Raw genomic sequence first — 18,350 nt, 5'->3', positions numbered from 1 at the left:
GGGCCCGGAAGTAAATTGTGTACATACCGTATTTTTCGGAGTATAAGTCGCTCCGGAGTATAAGTCGCACCGGCTGAAAATGCATAATAAAGAAGGAAAAAAACATATATAAGTCGCACTGGAGTATAAGTTGCATTTTTGGGGGAAATTTATTTGATAAAACCCAACACCAAGAATAGACATTTGAAAGGCAATTTAAAATAAATAAAGAATAGTGAACAACAGGCTGAATAAGTGTACGTTATATGACGCATAAATAACCAACTGAGAACGTGCCTGGTATGTTAACGTAACATATTATGGTAAGAGTCATTCAAATAACTATAACATATAGAACATGCGATACGTTTACCAAACAATCTGTCACTCCTAATCGCTAAATCCCATGACATCTTATACGTCTAGTCTCTTACGTGAATGAGATAAATAATATTATTTGATATTTTACGGTAACGTGTTAATAATTTCACACATAAGTCGCTCCTGAGTATAAGTCGCACCCCCGGACAAACTATGAAAAAAACGGTGACTTATAGTCTGAAAAATACAGTACATTAGATATTTGATATTATGTAATTGAACATTCAATCCAGCCTGGCATCTGTTTTTGCTGTTTTAATTCACTGTCATTTTTTATCTCTGCAGTTTTGCTAAACATCTGCCATGTTATAAAAGTACTATTTGTTCACCATCATGATTTGTACTTGACTACTGTCATCTGTTATAAAGTAGTCGTAGATTTGACAAAACAACCGCAGTGAATAATACGTCTTTCAAGGGAACATTTGATCTACCTGTCTGGAAGATAATGAAGTACCTTCCTTTTATTTTGGAAGGCTCTGTGTGCGACACAGCTGGCTATATAGCCAGGGTTTTTTTTTGTCTTTTGGCCTTTTTTACAAGGTCAACGACAGGCCTTTAACCCTTCTTATGGCTAAATTGCGGGCTCAGATGACAAACTTCTTGAGGCTGTTGCTCGTGAACTCCGGTGCCCTGGACCTCCCCCATACCCCCACACACAAAATGAACGTGCTTCCACATGCAGTCCTAAACATTGGTCAAGTTTGAATCATGCAAAGGAATCACACCATACAATGATTTAACAGGAGCCATCTATCTGACCAATTGCTCCTAGAGCAGGGGTCATCAAATGCATTTTAAACATGGGTCAGAATTATTCTTAGCAGGCACTTTGAGGGCCAGATGCTATCGTAAAATAAATAAAAACATATCATATTCTAAGTCAGTGTTTCTTAACATAGGGCCAGGGCCCATTGTTGGACCGCGATCGCTTCCTAGAGCAGTGTTTTTCAACTACTGTGCAGCGGCATACTAGTGTGCCGTGAGATATTGTCTGGTGTGCCAAGGGAAATTATGCAACTTCACCTAGTTGGTCCAAAAAATATTTTTTGCAAATCAATAATTATAATTTGCAAATAATGTGCCGTTGCTAAGTGTCTGTGCTGCGTACAACTCGGCAGGGTAACCACGTAATACTCCACGTCAGTAGGTGGCAGCAGGTAGTTAATTGCTTTGTAAAAGTCGCGAATGTGTCGGGTGAGATGAGGATGATTTGTTGTGATCCCAATATGCAGTGTGGAGGTAAAAAGGTGTGTAACGCTTAAACCAAAAAATGAACTGAAGGGAAAGTGTCAGGAAAAGGCAATGGCTATGCAAAACGAAAGTAAAACTGAACTGGCTACAAAGTAAACAGAAACAGAATGCTGGAGGACAGCAAAAACTTACGTCCGTACATGACATGACAATTAACTTTGTTCACGCAAAGAAGGATAGCAACAACGTAAATAGCCTCGCTTGCTAACACAAAGCAGGTGCGCGGAATAGCGCTCAAAGGAAGACATGGAACTGCTGCAGGAAAACACCAACAAAACAAGAAGGGCCATCAAAATAACCGCGCAGGATAAGAACTAAAGCACTACACACGGGAAAACACCAACAAACTCAAAATAAGGCACGACGACCTGGTGGAGTTTCTTTTTTTTACGTTTTCTGCTGGTGGTGTGCCTCCGTATTTTTTAATGAAATAAATGTGCCTTGCCTCAAAAAAGGTTGAAAAACACTGTTCTAGAGGGCTACCTAAAATTTTGGTTTCTCAGCTGTGGTCCTCAAGGGCCGCAGCGGTACTTAGTTGTAATACACTTTTCCACCACTTGTGGCAGTGTAGACAATATCAAACAAACGTATCAATAAGATAAAAAAGGGAAGGCCTAGCCCTACTTTTTTTATTTTATTTTTTTTCCCAAGCTCATATGCTCCACCAAGCCATAGTCCCAACGCTCCAGTTTCACCCCCACGCTGCGTGTAACAGCACACACGTGTGTATCCTCTGGAGACAGAGCAACAGGGCCAATTTCAACTCCCAATCAGCCTGGCCGATAGGCGTCGCCTGCCCCCCTTAGCAGTGAGCGTGATGCTCCTGATCGCAGCCTGCATGAAGGAAATCAAGGTGTAATAGAGAAGAACCAACAAACTGCTGGACGTTTTTAGATGCGCATGCGGTCCATGAACTCTGGCAGCGTTTTACCCCCCAAAAAAGGCAAGTTGTTTTTCCGGCTCGTAAAAGTGTGAATGTTCTTGACGTGCGGCTGACAGGGAGTTTTGTTATTTTGTACGAAAAAAACAATTTGTTTCTCATGAATTAGTTTTTGTACAAAACATGCAAATTCAAGTTTGATTATAAATCTTTTAAATAATGTGGTACCTTCAGCTTTTGTACGCCCCACTTATTTTTTGCCAAACGTTTGCCCCAGTTTTCGTATATCGTCTTGGTCATGGTACGGCCAACAACGGCGTGTAACAAATGTTTTCCGCACCTATCATTTGGTGGATTCAAAGGCCTACTGAAATGAGATTTTCTTATTTAAACGGGGATAGCAGATCCATTCTATGTGTCATACTTGATCATTTCGCGATATTGCCATATTTTTGCTGAAAGGATTTAGTAGAGAACATCGACGATAAAGTTCGCAACTTTTGGTCGCTGATAAAAAAGCCTTGCCTGTACCGGAAGTAACGTGACGTCACAGGTTGTGGAGCGCCTCACATCTGCACATTGTTTACAATCATGGCCACAAGCAGCGAGAGCGATTCGGACCGAGAAAGCGACAATTTCCTCATTAATTTGAGCGAGGATGAAAGATTTGTGGATGAGGAAAGTGAGAGTGAAGGATTAGAGGGCAGTGGAAGCGATTCAGATAGGGAAGATGCTGTGAGAGGCGGGTGGGACCTGATATTCAGCTGGGAATGACTAAAACAGTAAATAAACACAAGACATATATATACTCTATTAGCCACAACACAACCAGGCTTATATTTAATATGCCACAAATTAATCCCGCATAGCAAACACCTCCCCCCTACCGTCCATATAACCTGCCAATACAAATCAAACACCCGCACAACACACTCAATCCCACAGCCCAAAGTACTGTTCACCTCCGTAAAGTTCATACAGCACATATATTTCCCCAAAGTTACGTATGTGACATGCACATAGCGGCACGCACGTACGGGCAAGCGATCAAATGTTTGGAAGCCACAGCTGCGTACTCACGGTAGCGCGTATCCAACTCAAAGTCCTCCTGGTAAGAGTCTCTGTTGTCCCATCTCCACAAGCATGCGTATTCAACTCAAAGTCCTCCTGGTAAGAGTCTCTGTTGTCCCAGTTCTCCACAGGCCAATGGTAAAGCTTGACTGTCATCGTTCGGGAATGTAAACAATGAAACACCGGCTACGACGTAGCCACTATGTGTTTGTGTTGCTGCAGCCGGCCGCTAATACACCGCTTCCCACCTACAGCTTTCTTCTTTGCTATGTCCATTATTCATTAAACAAATTGCAAAAGATTCACCAACACAGATGTCCAGAATACTGTGGAATTTTGCGATGAAAACAGACGACTTAATAGCTGGCCACCATGCTGTCCCAAAATGTCCGCTGCAATCTGTGACATCACGCGCAAACGTCATCATACCGAGACGTTTTCAGCAGGATATTTCGCGGGAAATTTAAAATTGCACTTTACTAATCCAACCCGGCCATATTGGCATGTGTTGCAATGTTAAGATTTCATCATTGATATATAAACTATCAGACTGCGTGGTCGGTAATAGTGGGTTTCAGTAGGCCTTTAAGTGCCCCAACAAATTATTTCATTTTTATTATTGAGTACGACTGCAAAATAAGCCACCACGGGGCCAAAGAAAGTTGCAAGTGTCCGTGATAAAGAAGGTGAGAAACACTTTTGAACTTGTAGCAAAGTACAAAGGTGGCGTCTGCAAGGCTCTTCTCTTCCCCGTCCTCCCTCATCGCCGTCTTTGCCTGCAGGAGTTTTCCATAAAAGTAATGCTAAATGTTATCCATTTCATTCATTATTCATACTGTATGTATTTCACATTGTTTTCTGCATATAAAAATACCTTTATAGAAAACGGGAATCTTACAACTCACAATTTGATTCTGATTCTTGGGGTTCAACACGATCCTTGGTTCAAACTGATTCTCACAATACTTATATATCGCTTTTAATTTGTTCCAGACATGGCCGCAATAAATTATTTCTGCAAAGTCGGTATAATTAACTATAAATCAACTAGTTTTATAGTTAGAGCAGTGGTTCTTAACCTTGTTGGAGGTACCGAACCCCATTAGTTTCATATGCACATTCACCGAACCCTTCTTTAGTGAAAAATAAAAAAAATAAATGTTTAAATTCAAGACAAAGTTATATGTTTTTGGTAACACTTTAGTATGGGGAACATATTCTAAGTAACAAGGACTTAATTTAGAGTTATTTGGTTAGGGCCAGGGTTAGAGCGTTAGGGTTATAATAAGGCCATGCGCAATAAGGCATTAATAAGTACTTAATAATGACTAGTTAAGAGCCAATATGTTACTAATTTGCATGTTAATAGGCAACTAATTAATGGTGAATATGTTCCCCATACTAAAGCGTTACCGTGTTTTTTTACTGGTGCACAAAATGAACCGTGCATGAACATCACCTTGTCCAAAGAACAAAACCAACACAGTGCATAAACTCACAACAAATTACACACCTGCAAATCAGTCTGACTACTGCTGTTGCCATATCCGTAATACGCCGATAGGGAGAAATTTTTATTTACACGATTAGTCGGGTGTGTTTTGACCTCCGCCGAACCCCTGAGGCCGACTCACCGAACCCCTAGGGTTCGATCGAACTCAGGTTAAGAACCACTGAGTGAGAGTATACAATAGATGTTTACCACTTTCTAAATACGTTTTTCAACATTATTAGAGCCCTTTAGACACAAAAGAACACCTTTTAGTCACATTTACACTCTTTAAATACCATTTTGTAATGCTGCCTGAGGCTGAGCCAATCAGTGGCCATGATACTTAACAGCACCCTCTGATTGGTTGGGTTTCCTCGAGTGGCCAATCCTACTCAATGATACTTTTTGTCCCGTCTGGGTCGCATTGTACTGCGCGAATCATTCTCCCAAAATGCACCAGGAACTCCGGAGGCAAGGCGAAGGTAAGAAAATTATTTATTCCTCATAAATCATTCAAAATACCAAAAGACAAGATACACAACAAAAGAGACGCATGCCGATCGCACGGGGAGCTTAAGCAAAACTTAGCACAGGAATCTTGAGCAAAGAAGTGAGAAATCATCAAACGTAACTGTTGCGTAAGGCAAACAAGACAGCCAGACAGTGTGTGCCGAAAAACAGGAATAAGTAGCTCTCTGATTAGTGCCCAGGAGCAGGTGAGCCACCCAAACACTAATCAGAGGCAGGTGAAACTAATCAGCACCCATGACAACTAAAACACAAACCCAGGGGTGCTGAAAACAGAACTGAGGGACTCAAAAACTAAATCCGGGTAACGGATCATGATACTTTCAGTCTATTAACGCTTGAAAATGCTTAATTGAGGACCCAAAAATTGCAAAATATACTTAATTTTATTTTTAATACCCCCCAAAAATGTGCAATGTGGTGAAGATGCAATATTTAAAGTGCGATGTGGCGAGGGAGAACTGTAAATTATTTGGTTTAAAAATGACAGCTTGCAAAAGCTCTTCTTGCTGGTGTGCGATGTATTCGTGTAGTGAGTAGAAAAATACATTTAAAAAATGTTGTTATTTTATCCAGATTTTTTTCAAAACCGTTTTAAATTTTTTTAATCAATTCTTGTAAACCATTAATTGATTCAAAACCCGACTAAATAAGAATCCCGTGTATTCCATAAAATGTGTTTCGTCTGAATATTTTTGAGTGACTGGAACCCATTTGTCTTATTTCTTATGGGAAAAATCGCTTTGGTTTTCATACAATTCAGTCCAGGCATGACCATTACAATGTGTTCAGTTAATGGTAAAAAAATAAAACAAAATACCATGACGACAAAAATCATATTCACTACTCGCAGTCCACATCTACAGCTACTGCTTCTTCTGCTTGCACTTTACGACTTTAACACTTTGCCTGATTGACTCCAGGCTTTGTATTTAGTGTGTGAAAACACTAAAAACCAAGCGCCCCTCCGCCTAAACATGTAGAAGCCATGCATGCACACCAACACCTTTGCTTTATGCATGTTTTCTGCACACTGCACTGGCCAAAGGGTTTGCAGGGGAAGTGTGAGAGCTATTGCACATGTTTAGTGAACACGAAGACTTTTTCAAGGTGATAAGGCGTGGTAAAGGACACACTTTTCTGGGTACCACTCCCTTTCACCACACAACCGAGGGTCCGATGGTGGGTTTAATGAGCGGCAGGCCTGTGTGCTTTTCTAAGTGTACATGTGTGTCGCGGAGACCGACCAACACCCCGTCTCCGGGTGGAAGCCTGATTTATAAGGCTTCAAATAAGGTGCAACAGGGAGGGAGAGGCCAGAACAATCCCTACGGCTGATTGTTTGTATATTTACCTTTTCAGTTTAATTGTTCTCCTATACCATGTTTCCCCCCCACATGTCACACTCAGAGGTGGGTAGAGTAGCCAGAAATTGTACTCAAGTAAGAGTACTGTTACTTTAGAGATTTATTACTCAAGTAAAAGTAAGGAGTAGTCGCCCAAATATTTACTTGAGTAAAAGTAAAAAGTATGTTGTGAAAAAATTACTCAAGTACTGAGTAACTGATGAGTAAACTGTTCGTTTAATGATGACGGCAACAAATAATGCACAAACACATAAAAATAGCAAATGAGCAAATTCAGAGCCAGGAATATCTCTTAAGCAACTAAAACAATAATATATATTAAATAATAATGCATTAACATAAAAGGCAAATTGAGCCACAATAACTTAACAGCACCATAGGCTCAGTAGGCAGAGATTACAAAGGAAAATAACAAGTTAGCCTTTACTCAAACCATAAACTGATAGGTGTGGGCTGCACGTGGCTTTGGAGCATTCAAAGCTGCTCACACGGTCACTAAGGTGGGCACCTTGTTTGACATGTCAACTTAATGTGTATTATATTTATCCATGAGAGCATTCTTGTTGTAAATTGTGAGGTGTGTCTGATAAAATCAAGGTTGTTTTTACAAATGATGACAGATGTGAACAAGAGCATGTATTGTCTTTGTGTGATGATGTAAATGAGGTAGGGTTGTATTGTAAATTAAGTATGTGTCCATGAAAGGGAATTTTATGACTTTTTTTCTTAATACTTGTTTATGATTTTATTGTCATAATTTTATTGCATGATTTTTGTATCTCTTTAATATAGGTAGCCAGGGACTGCAGATGGAAATTAGCTATTTAGCTATAATCTGGTACAGAACATATCTGTCTTTGATCTTAATGTTTCTGTGCATTGTCCCTTCAAATAAAGACTAAACTAACTAAACCTGGGAACACACCATGCACTTCTGATTGATGTTTCTATGCATGCGTGTGTGTGTGTGCGTGCGTGCGACTGTGCATGTCTATGAGGCTGCAGTGCGTTAATAAATGTCCCCACACGATGTACATTTGACAGTGATTCATAGCAGGGAAGTTAACATCAGCCTACTGTGACAGCCAAAATATCTACTAATGTTACTTACCGCAATGTGCTTCCTCAAATTTGACGCTGAGTTCATGTAAGCTTAAGCTTGTTGTTGTTTTGCCGCTGAAACTTTATGTGATCGCCTGGCTCTGTTTGATTGGTGAAACGGAGTCAAACGTCACCAGTGACTGTATTTGATTGGTTAAACGCAGGTATGAGATAGATCCTACTTCGAAGGTCTGTCTGACAAACCAAAAACAAACAAAGCGTGCATTAACAGATCGATAAAAATCAGTAGCGAGTAGCGAGCTGAATGTAGATAAATGGAAAAAGTAAAAGTAGCGTTTCTTCTCTATAAATATACTCAAGTAAAAGTAAAAGTATGTTGCATTAAAACTACTCTTAGAAGTACAATTTATCCCAAAAGTTACTCAAGTAGATGTAAGGGAGTAAATGTAGCGCGTTACTACCCACCTCTGGTCACACTTGGGAGACTTGGCTGCTTTACGTGCGAGAACCTACTCAGTGGCCTAGTGGTTAGAGTGTCCGCCCTGAGATCGGTAGGTTGTGAGTTCAAACCCCGGCCGGGTCATACCAAAGACTATAAAAATGGGACCCATTACCTCCCTGCTTGGCACTCAGCATCAAGGGTTGGAATTGGGGGTTAAATCACCAAAAATGATTCCCGGGCGCGGCTACGCTGCTGCCCACTGCTCTCCTCACCTCCCAGGGGGTGATCAAGGGGATGGGTCAAATGCAGAGGACAAATTTCACCACACCTAGTGTGTGTGTGACAATCATTGGTACTTTAACTTTAACTTAACTTTTTAACTTAGAAGGTTTCAAGGCAACAATGCAAAGACACGTCACAATGTTGAAGGGAATTCCGCAGAAACGTAAACATTATCACATCAAAAGTGTGGACTATGTGAAGAAGTCTGGAGCTAAAGTCAGAGTGAAGTTTCTCATTTGCAAAAATCATGACTTAAGTGGTGGAGCCGCGTTTTCATTTGTACTTGAATATTATTGACAGTTCAGTTAAGAAACATATTTATTATTATTATCATCAATTTAGTTAAACTTGCGACCCAGAGAGGGACAAGCGGTCGAAAATGGATGGATGGATGCGATGCATTTATCTTAGCACTTTGTGATTGTATGTACATTTATTTTTCATCAGTTTTTTATGATTGCCTTCTTTTGCAGTATACAGTATTTGATGAGTATTTATTTTTTGAATTGGCCTGCAGTGTAAACATAGTCAATGAAACAAAGTATCTTAAGGCTAAGCCTTGATAATATTCTTTGTGATTAATATATGATTTCATATCATTTAGGTTTGTTCTGTTAAACTGTAAGTAGATAAGATATAATAATTGAGTATGATTCAAACTAAAGTAAAATTACTAGTTCAGTGTTAATATTTGAGTGGGCCACGAGCCCCTTTGTAGAGGAAAAGTTGGGTAGTCAGGAGGTAGTCAAAATCCGATTGGAATCTGATATATTCAAATCTGACCAGTCTAAGCGGCAATGCGACCTGAATGCGTCCTGTATGTGACCTTTTCGTCAGCTTTAGGCGAGCTACGTCACCCGTGTGCATGGAGAAAGACGCGGCCCGCCAGCAAAAGTGAATACTTCATCACAACATCCGGTTTCGGTGAGCAAAGTCTTACAGCTTAAGTCTTACAGACAAATTTTGAATGCATCACTAGTCAATAGTGCGCAAATAATAGGCTTGATATTTTGATTCCGAAGAAATGGCGACATGTTACGTACTTTGCGTAAGTTGTTTACGTAAGTGAGTTGAAAAATAGTAGATCCACCGTGTCTCCTCCACTTAACAGCCATACAAAGATTACAAGCCTCCCAGATATATTAAACTTTATATACATTATATTACTTTAATTTATTTTCACCTAAAAAACACTCATTTTTAAGGTGTGGCGACTTTTATTAAATTTTTTAGTAGTAGTAGCAAATTCTTTGTTCATTAACTGAACCCGGTCAACTCGCTTTATCTAACTGTGCATGCTGTGACGTCGAGGCCACATTGGGGCCACATTGTGTGCGTCTCCACTGGAGTCTGATAAAGATCATATTTTACAGGCAGTGTAAACAGCTAGAAAAAAATCTGATTTAGAAAAATCCGATTTGGGCTACTTTGGCCTACGGTGTAAACATAGTCAATGAAACAAAGTATATTAATGCTAAATAAGTAACTATTTCATACCTGTCTTAATTTCGAATGATAGCGTGTAACCCAACGTGTATGTTAAAAAGCTCAGTCCATCAAACGATCATCATTAACCATTGTACAACCTTTATGAATCCCGATCATTGACAGGTTTGGTGGTTCTGGAATTGTAAAATGAGATCCTGACTCTAGTGGGTTGCTTCAGTACAGATAATATGAGTCTGTTAACACTGATAAAATGTTAAGGTTAAAGTTAAAGTACCACTGAAAGTCACACACACACTAAGTGTGGTGAAATTACCCTCTGCATTTGACCCATACCCTTGTTCCACCCCCTAGGAGGTGAGGGGAGCAGTGAGCAGCAACGGTGGCTGCGCTCGGGAATCATTTTGGTGATTTAACCCCCAATTCCAACCCTTGATGCTGAGTGCCATGCAGGGAGGTAATGGGTCCCATTTTTATAGTCTTTGGTATGACTCGGCCGGGGTTTGAACTCACGACCTTCCAGTCTCAGGGCGGACACTCTAACCCGGGTGTGTCCAAACTACGGCTTTCGGGCCAAATGCAGCCCGCCTGCGTTTTCAATTTGGCCCTTGAGACGGCACAAGTTCAATAAGTAATATGGTCGGGAGATGTGTATACAAATAGCCAGTGCTCTAATAGCTGCTTTTTCCTCGCCATCTGTTGGCCAACGAAATATACGCAACCATTAATTGTACTTGCAGGGACAATGAGCACATCATTTATTAATTTGACCCAATCCAAACAACCTTCCCTAGTCATGGTGCAGGGAAAAAAAAATCCACCAACCTGCTCATTGAACTTTGTGAATATTATGAAACATGTCTAATCAACACACACACATTATTGACGTGTAAGAAACACGTCAATAATGAATAAAGCAAAACATGTTCTAGACAAAAATCACTTCATATTCTCTACTGCTCACTAGTGTTACCATATCTGAGTTACTGTGTAGAAATATGGGGAAATAATTACAAAAGTACACTTCATTCATTAACGGTGTTACAAAAAAGATCAGTTATAATAATACATAATGTTGGATATAGAGAACATACAAATCCTTTATTTATTGAATCAAAGATACTGAAATTCCACGACATAGTGAATTTGCAAACAGCTAAAATTATACACAAAGCAAACTATAACCTGCTACCCAAGAATATACAACAATTCTTCTCAAAAAAAGAGGAGAAATATAATCTTAGAGAAAAATGTAATTTAAAACATTTGTACGCACGTACAACACTTAAGACCTTCAGTATATCAGTATGTGGAATTCAATTATGGAATGGATTAAGCAAAGCAATCAAACAACGTACTAATATGATCCACTTAAAGAAACTCTTCAAACTTAAAGTGTTTACAAAGTACAAAGAAGGAGAACCATGATAAACATTCTGAATTTATTTAATTAATCCATTCTTTCACTGTCAAAATAATCTTACTTATCTCATCATATGAAATGTAACTTACTTCACCAATTATTATTTATCTATTTATTTTTATTGTGATTACTTATGGAGTACATTGTGAATAAATTGAGAACAGGAAGTGAACAAAAAAGTTTAGCAACTGTTATGTAAAAGAAAAGGGGTAGGATTAAATAAGCTCTGCTTCTTCCTACTCTTTTTCGAACATGTTGAAAAGAGAAACTGGAAATGGTGATGTATCATGTTGTATGCTTGCATGTTCGAAATAAACTCAAACTCAAACTCAAACACACACACACTCAAAAAATCTAAGTAACACCCATTACAAGGGAGGATGGGTAAAATGCAAAACACTTTCTCCACACTTATCCATGTTTGGTGCATTTTAGCTGCTTCATATTTCTGATTGATTAAAAAACCTTAAGGAGGTCGTCATGGAAGTAACTTTCACTTACCGGTACTCTTCATATCCAATTATAATAATTATTAATGATATATCCATTATATTATTATAGTAATAGGTATTCATATATACATATATATATATATATATATATATATATATATATATATATATATATATATATATATATATATATATATATATATATATATATATATATATATATATATATATATGTGTGTGTGTGTTAGTTTGCATGCAGGCTTTCGGCCCCCGGACACATTTCTAAGCCCAATGCGGCCCCCCAGTCAAAAAGCTTGGACACCCCTGCTCTAACCACAAGGCCACTGAGCAGACTACAATAGTTTTTAAAATTAACATTTCCCAGAAGTATAAGGGATTTAAATTTTTAGACCCCTCTAATCCCACCCCATTTCATGACTGAACTGAGGTATTGTGGTATGACGTCATGCATGACGGCAGTTCAAACCCCGAGTATTTGTCGAACTTTAGAAGCTTCATTTTGGAATTGTACTATCTTAGAGGTGCCATTGTATAAGTGTGCATTTTGCTAAGCTGAATTTGACTTTAAAAGGAGAGTAACATGTTTCCCCAACTGAGAAAATTGGAATATTGGAAAACAGGAAACACATTAAAGGACAAGAATAATTACCAGTCATTATTATGATTTGCTTCTGGGAGAATGTTTTGTCTACATAGGATGAAAAAGAGTCTGTTTTCCCACAGTGTTGACTCAGCTGTTGTGTAGCAACGTGCCGGTAATATCAACATCATATCGTATGGGACTTTTTTGGTGAAATTCTATGCAATGACCTGTCCAAACGTTACAAGACAAGATTGAAATCGAGCCTTGCACATGCTTGTTTTCCTCCTACGACAGGGTGTGAGCCTGGCTGCTCCTTTGAAGCTCAAATATAACCATCCATTCCATCTTCACTGGAATGCCACGCTAAGTCTAACTAAGCTTTACCCCGGAGCTTCAGTCTAAGACTTGAGCAGAGAGCACCTATAATATCATCCACTCCCATTCCCACACTAAATCCTGGGGTATTATTTGTGCAGACATCCCAACCAGTCAGCTTCACAGCCCAAACATGGCTTGAGAGTTTGTTCTTCATGGTCTGCTTCACCTGACTTTTTCTGCCAAATGCATTCGACATTAATTGAAAAGGGATGAAAGGATACACCTGTGGTAAGTTTTTCCCAGTACAATAATAATAATAGCATTTAATGGCTTTAACAGTGAGAGGTTACGGTACCTAATACAGTGGTACTTCAACCTTGAGCTGTGTCATCTTTATGATTAACTTGCGAGCATAGTTTAAGTTACGAGCCTTTACACCACTAGGGGGCGTAGTACAAACCCCGTTTCCATATGAGTTGGGAAATTGTGTTAGATGTAAATATAAAGGGAATACAAGGATTTGCAAATCATTTTCAACCCATATTCAGTTGAATATGCTACAAAGACAACATATTTGATGTTTAAACTGATAAACATATTTTTTTTTTGCAAATAATCATTAACTTTAGAATTTGATGCCAGCAACACGTGACAAAGAAGTTGGGAAAGGTGGCAATAAATACTGATAAAGTTGAGGAATGCTCATCAAACACTTTTTTGGAACATCCCACAGGTGAACAGGCAAATTGGGAACAGGTGGGTGCCATGATTGGGTATAAAAGTAGATTCCATGAAATGCTCTGTCATTCACAAACAAGGATGGGGCGAGGTTCACCATTTTGTCAACAAATGCGTGAGCAAATTGTGAACAGTTTAAGAAAAACCTTTCTCAACCAGCTATTGCAAGGAATTTAGGGATTTCACCATCTACGGTCCGTAATATCATCAAAGGGTTCAGAGAATCTGGAGAAATCACTGCACGTAAGCAGGTAAGCCTGTGACCTTGGATCCCTCAGGCTGTACTGCATCAACAAGCGACATCAGTGTGTAAAGGATATCACCACATGGACTCAGGAACACTTCAGAAACCCACTGTCAGTAACTACAGTTAGTCGCTACATCTGTAAGTGCAAGTTAAAACTCTCCTGAGCTCATCTAAGATGGACTGATACAAAGTGGAAAAGTGTTCTGTGGTCTGACGAGTCCACATTTCAAATTGTTTTTGGAAACTGTGAACGTCGTGTCCTCCGGACCAAAGAGGAAAAGAACCATCCGGATTGTTATAGGCGCAAAGTTGAAAAGCCAGTATCTGTGATGGTATGGGGGTGTATTAGTGCCCAAGACATGGGTAACTTACACATCTGTGAAGGCGCCATTAATGCTGATAGGTACATACAGGTTTTGGAGCAACATATGTTGCCATCCAAGCAACATTACCATGGACGCCCCGTAGTAGAATTTCTGACCTTTGACCTATATTGCATGTCTGTCAAGAATGTACGCTCATTTAATTTCTCTTCTATTCTGTGCCAGTGGGACAAAAGTGAATATTAAGTCGTGCCAACCTGTCTACAGAGTGTGTTGACTGTCTAAAGCAGGGGTCTCAAACTCAATTTACCTGGGGGCCACTGGATACAGAAACTGGGTGAGGCTGGGCCGCAAAAAAAGATTTCTTAAAAAAAATCTATCATGCACTTTTTAATGAATTCACCTTCTTTGAATGGCTTTCCCGCCGTAGCAACCATCTCACTCACCATGTAGCTAGCTTTGACTGCTGCATCGCTCTTTTCGCTTGCTTTCTTGACGAAATCTTGTTGCCTCAGTAGACTGGTTTTAAAATTTGCAACCCGGTTCACTCTCTCATCTCCCTGGTATTTTGCATACTCCTCAGCATGTCTAGTTGTATAATGATGTTTCAAATTGTATTCCTTGTGCATCGCAACTTTCTCTGTATCAACTAAAGAAAAGAGCCATAAGGATTATTCATAAAGTAGATTACTTAGAACACACTAACATATTATTTATTAATTCCGGTTTATTGAAATTACAGGAGCTAGTAAAGTTACAGACGTTATGTGTCATGTTTAAGGCTAAAAGTAAAACATTACCAGCAAATTTACAAAAAATGTTTGTCATCACTTCTGAGAATGAAGAGCATAGAAGAAAAGGTCATTTCCAACATCAGTATTCAAGGACAACTTTAAAACAAATGTGCATATCAGTGGTGGGGGTTAAACTATGGAATTCTCTTTACAATGAGATAAAAGATTGTAAAAATATATTCCAATTGAAAAACTATATAAAGACAGAACAATAAGATCATATGGACAGCCATAAGTGTTTACATTTTGCTTTATATTTATTATTTTACTTATTTTTTGCCTGGTTTTGTATTTGTTTTGTATCATCCTGTGAGGTGTATATTACTTTTGTTTTTTTTGTTCAGTTTGTACATCATGAAGTTTTGCACTTCTTGTGTTTTTTTGTGTGTTTTTTTGTTTGTTTTCGTTATATTTGGATGTATTTGTTGGTTTATATGATATCATTAAGTAAGACTACGTATTATGTTGAAGGGGGCAGAAAAATATACGATTTTTCTTCATCCTGCTCCTTCTCAGGCATTGGTGTGTAAATGTATAATTGAATAATTGTGGTTTAATTGTCTATCGATCAAAGATGCACATCAATGAAGGAGATAAATAAAAATGAAATGAAATGAAAGACACGTTGGGGTGCCCCTATGCTCAACAAAGAAATATTGCATCAAAAATTGTCTCTGTCTGGAGCCAACGGGAGGGGAAGGAGGGGGGCTCACCGTGGAGTTTACAGTTACGGTAGCACAATTAGCCCCGAACGGGCTAACATCACCACTAACGTGTTACACGTCTGATTCGCCCAGCGACTCTCTGTCGGAGTATCAGCGCTGGGGTCCAGTGCACCACACTTTTGTATTGTCGCTCAGTCCTTCGGCGGAGTGCTCGTCTTCCCCGCCCGGACTGTTTACAACGGGGGCGGGAGCGAGCAGGCGGGCGAGCGAGGGAGGCAGGGAGGGAGGGAGGAAGAGCGTGAACGGGTGTCGTGGAAAAGCGGCAAAATGTTTCTCTGCTTGCATCACGCAAGTGACGTCAATGCATACTAGGCCAACCTTGAGACCTCCGAATTGGGGAGATAGGGGGGGGTTGAGGTGTATGTGGGGGGGTTGAGGTGGGCGGGGTTGGGAGGAGACGGGGTTGGGGGTAGGGGGTGTTTTTGTAGCCCGGAAGAGTTAGGGCTGCAAAGGATTCTGGGTATTTGTCCTGTTGTGTTTATGTTGTGTTTAGGTGCGGATGTTCTCCCGAAATGTGTTTGTCATTCTTGTTTGGTGTGGGTTCACAGTGTGGCGCATATTTGTAACAGTGTTAGAAAATAAAATATGACCACCCTCAGTGTGACATGTATGGCTGTTCCTCAAGTATGTCTTGCAATAACTTGCGTGTGTCTGCAGAAGCCTCATACTACATGTGTCTGGGCCGGCACGCTGTTTGTATGGAGAAAAAGATCATGCGTTGACAGTTTCTGGAGGACACTTAAGGCAGTGCCATCAAGGCAGTGCCATCAAGGCACGCCCTCGCCACACCGTGATTGGTAGATTCCTTCAGCTCCGCACACAACGCTGTCAAGCGCCATTCATTTAAAACTCGCGGGCCGCACTAACATTTAACTTTCATATTAAGGTGGGGGCCGCAAAATAACGTCTCGCGGGCCGCAATTGGCCCGCGGGCCGCGTGTTTGAGACCTCTGGTCTAAAGGATTCGAGTTGTTAAGGAACAGATAGGGAAAACAAAAAGACATTGACGCACTAGATAAAAAACAATGACGCACAAGAGACATATAAAAAATGGCAGAAGACCGGAACTCGACAGTGATTTTGGCTTGTGTGTGTCTTGTTTGCTCCGGAGTAACATGTGGTCTGTCTGCACGGCCAACTCAATGCAACCTGCACTTCTGATAATGGATAAATACATTTGTTGTACTAAACTACTTTTGTTGCCTGCTTAGCTTTGGACAATCCACTACACAAATTGGCGTCACGAACAGGATGGCACAGAAGCTACAGGTCGACAGCCGCTCCCGCTCTCTCTGTCAGGCAGACAGTGTGTTGCACGCGCGCATCACAAGGTAAGCGTTTTGCTTAAAGTGTAAACATTTTCTGCCTGGAGAGAATCGGATCGATAAGACTAATTGCTGAATCTATTTTTGATAAAAGATAGGTTTAGTCAGGTTCTCCAAAAACAACCTGGAATGGGGTAAATTATGGTTGGATTGAGTTGTTTTATATGTGATTATTTGTCTGTGTGTTTGTTGAAAACTTGTGATCTCTTGTTTTTAACATAAGGGGATTGTTATTAGAATTTTGGTGGTTTGGAGTGTAGAAGCATAGACGATGTGAGACGAAAAATTTCTTTTAACCTCTTCATCCTCTGTCGTTGTTGGCAGAGGATGCTTTTTTCTGCAAGTACATTAGGTTAGCCGGAGTTGGACACAGCGAAATTTAAGGCAAGGTTGGCTAACTAGTGTGACATTTGGCCCACACAAATTTATGACGTCTATGAAGGTCCTACGTATCTGTTTATGTGGAAACTGCAGCCGGGTAAAAAGCCTGATATAAGGTGATCGTTCAGTGACTCCGGTAAAGGAGATCAACTGAGCCAAGTTGTCCCAAATTTGGAAATTTGCTGCAGTATAGATGGATAGAGTTAAGGGCTCCGTATGGTAGAGCCTTGGTGAAACTATATGGACTGACCAGACACGATGTACTGTAGGATTGGTGGGTGATTCCCGGTAATTCTACAGCGCCTTAGGCCGATTATCCGTGTTGGTCAGGAAGGATAACGCAGGTGCTGCTCCAATAAAACGGGTTAATCTCCGTTTTATGAGCAATAATGGAACCTGGTTTTTGTGATATGAGACGGCCGATTCCACAAAAGCACGCGTGCATTAGTTGTTTATATTTGTCTGGACAATGGGGTGGTATTGTAATTTAACAATGTGTGTGTATAATGATGAATGCTGAAATGTGTGTGTATTGAGTGAGTCAGTTTATATTGGTACATTTAGATATATGCGTAATTTAATAACTTTTGTGTAGCACCTGGTTTCTTATCTGGTTTAATTCCCCCCTTCCTTTTCTTCCCCCCCATCTCGCAACCTCCCATCACGCTTTTTCTCACAGCCCCGCTATCTGTAAAAGTTGGGAAATTGTCTAAAATGTGTGTGCGTGTGAGAAAATAGACAAAGTTATGTACAGAAAACACATGAGTGAATGATCCATCCATATAATTATTGTCTTCCGCTTATCAAGAGATTGGATCGCGGAGGCAGCAGCCTAA

General features: G+C 40.0%; 1 protein-coding gene across 1 annotated transcript in view; it reads left to right on the top strand.

Annotated features, from left to right (window-relative positions):
* edn3b (endothelin 3b) overlaps positions 1-17,030 on the top strand; it is a 79,067-nt gene extending 62,037 nt beyond the window's left edge. The window contains exon 5 of the transcript XR_009826679.1: positions 17,020-17,030. The gene's annotated coding sequence lies outside the window, so the exon portion shown is untranslated. The remainder of the gene's footprint in view (positions 1-17,019) is intronic.
* The last annotated feature ends 1,320 nt before the right edge of the window (positions 17,031-18,350 follow it).

Source organism: Entelurus aequoreus, linkage group LG07 (assembly GCF_033978785.1).
Source record: "Entelurus aequoreus isolate RoL-2023_Sb linkage group LG07, RoL_Eaeq_v1.1, whole genome shotgun sequence".
NCBI lineage: Eukaryota > Metazoa > Chordata > Actinopteri > Syngnathiformes > Syngnathidae > Entelurus > Entelurus aequoreus.
The sequence above is the reverse complement of the archived record's forward strand: the minus strand, read 5'-3'. Positions and strand labels throughout refer to the sequence as shown.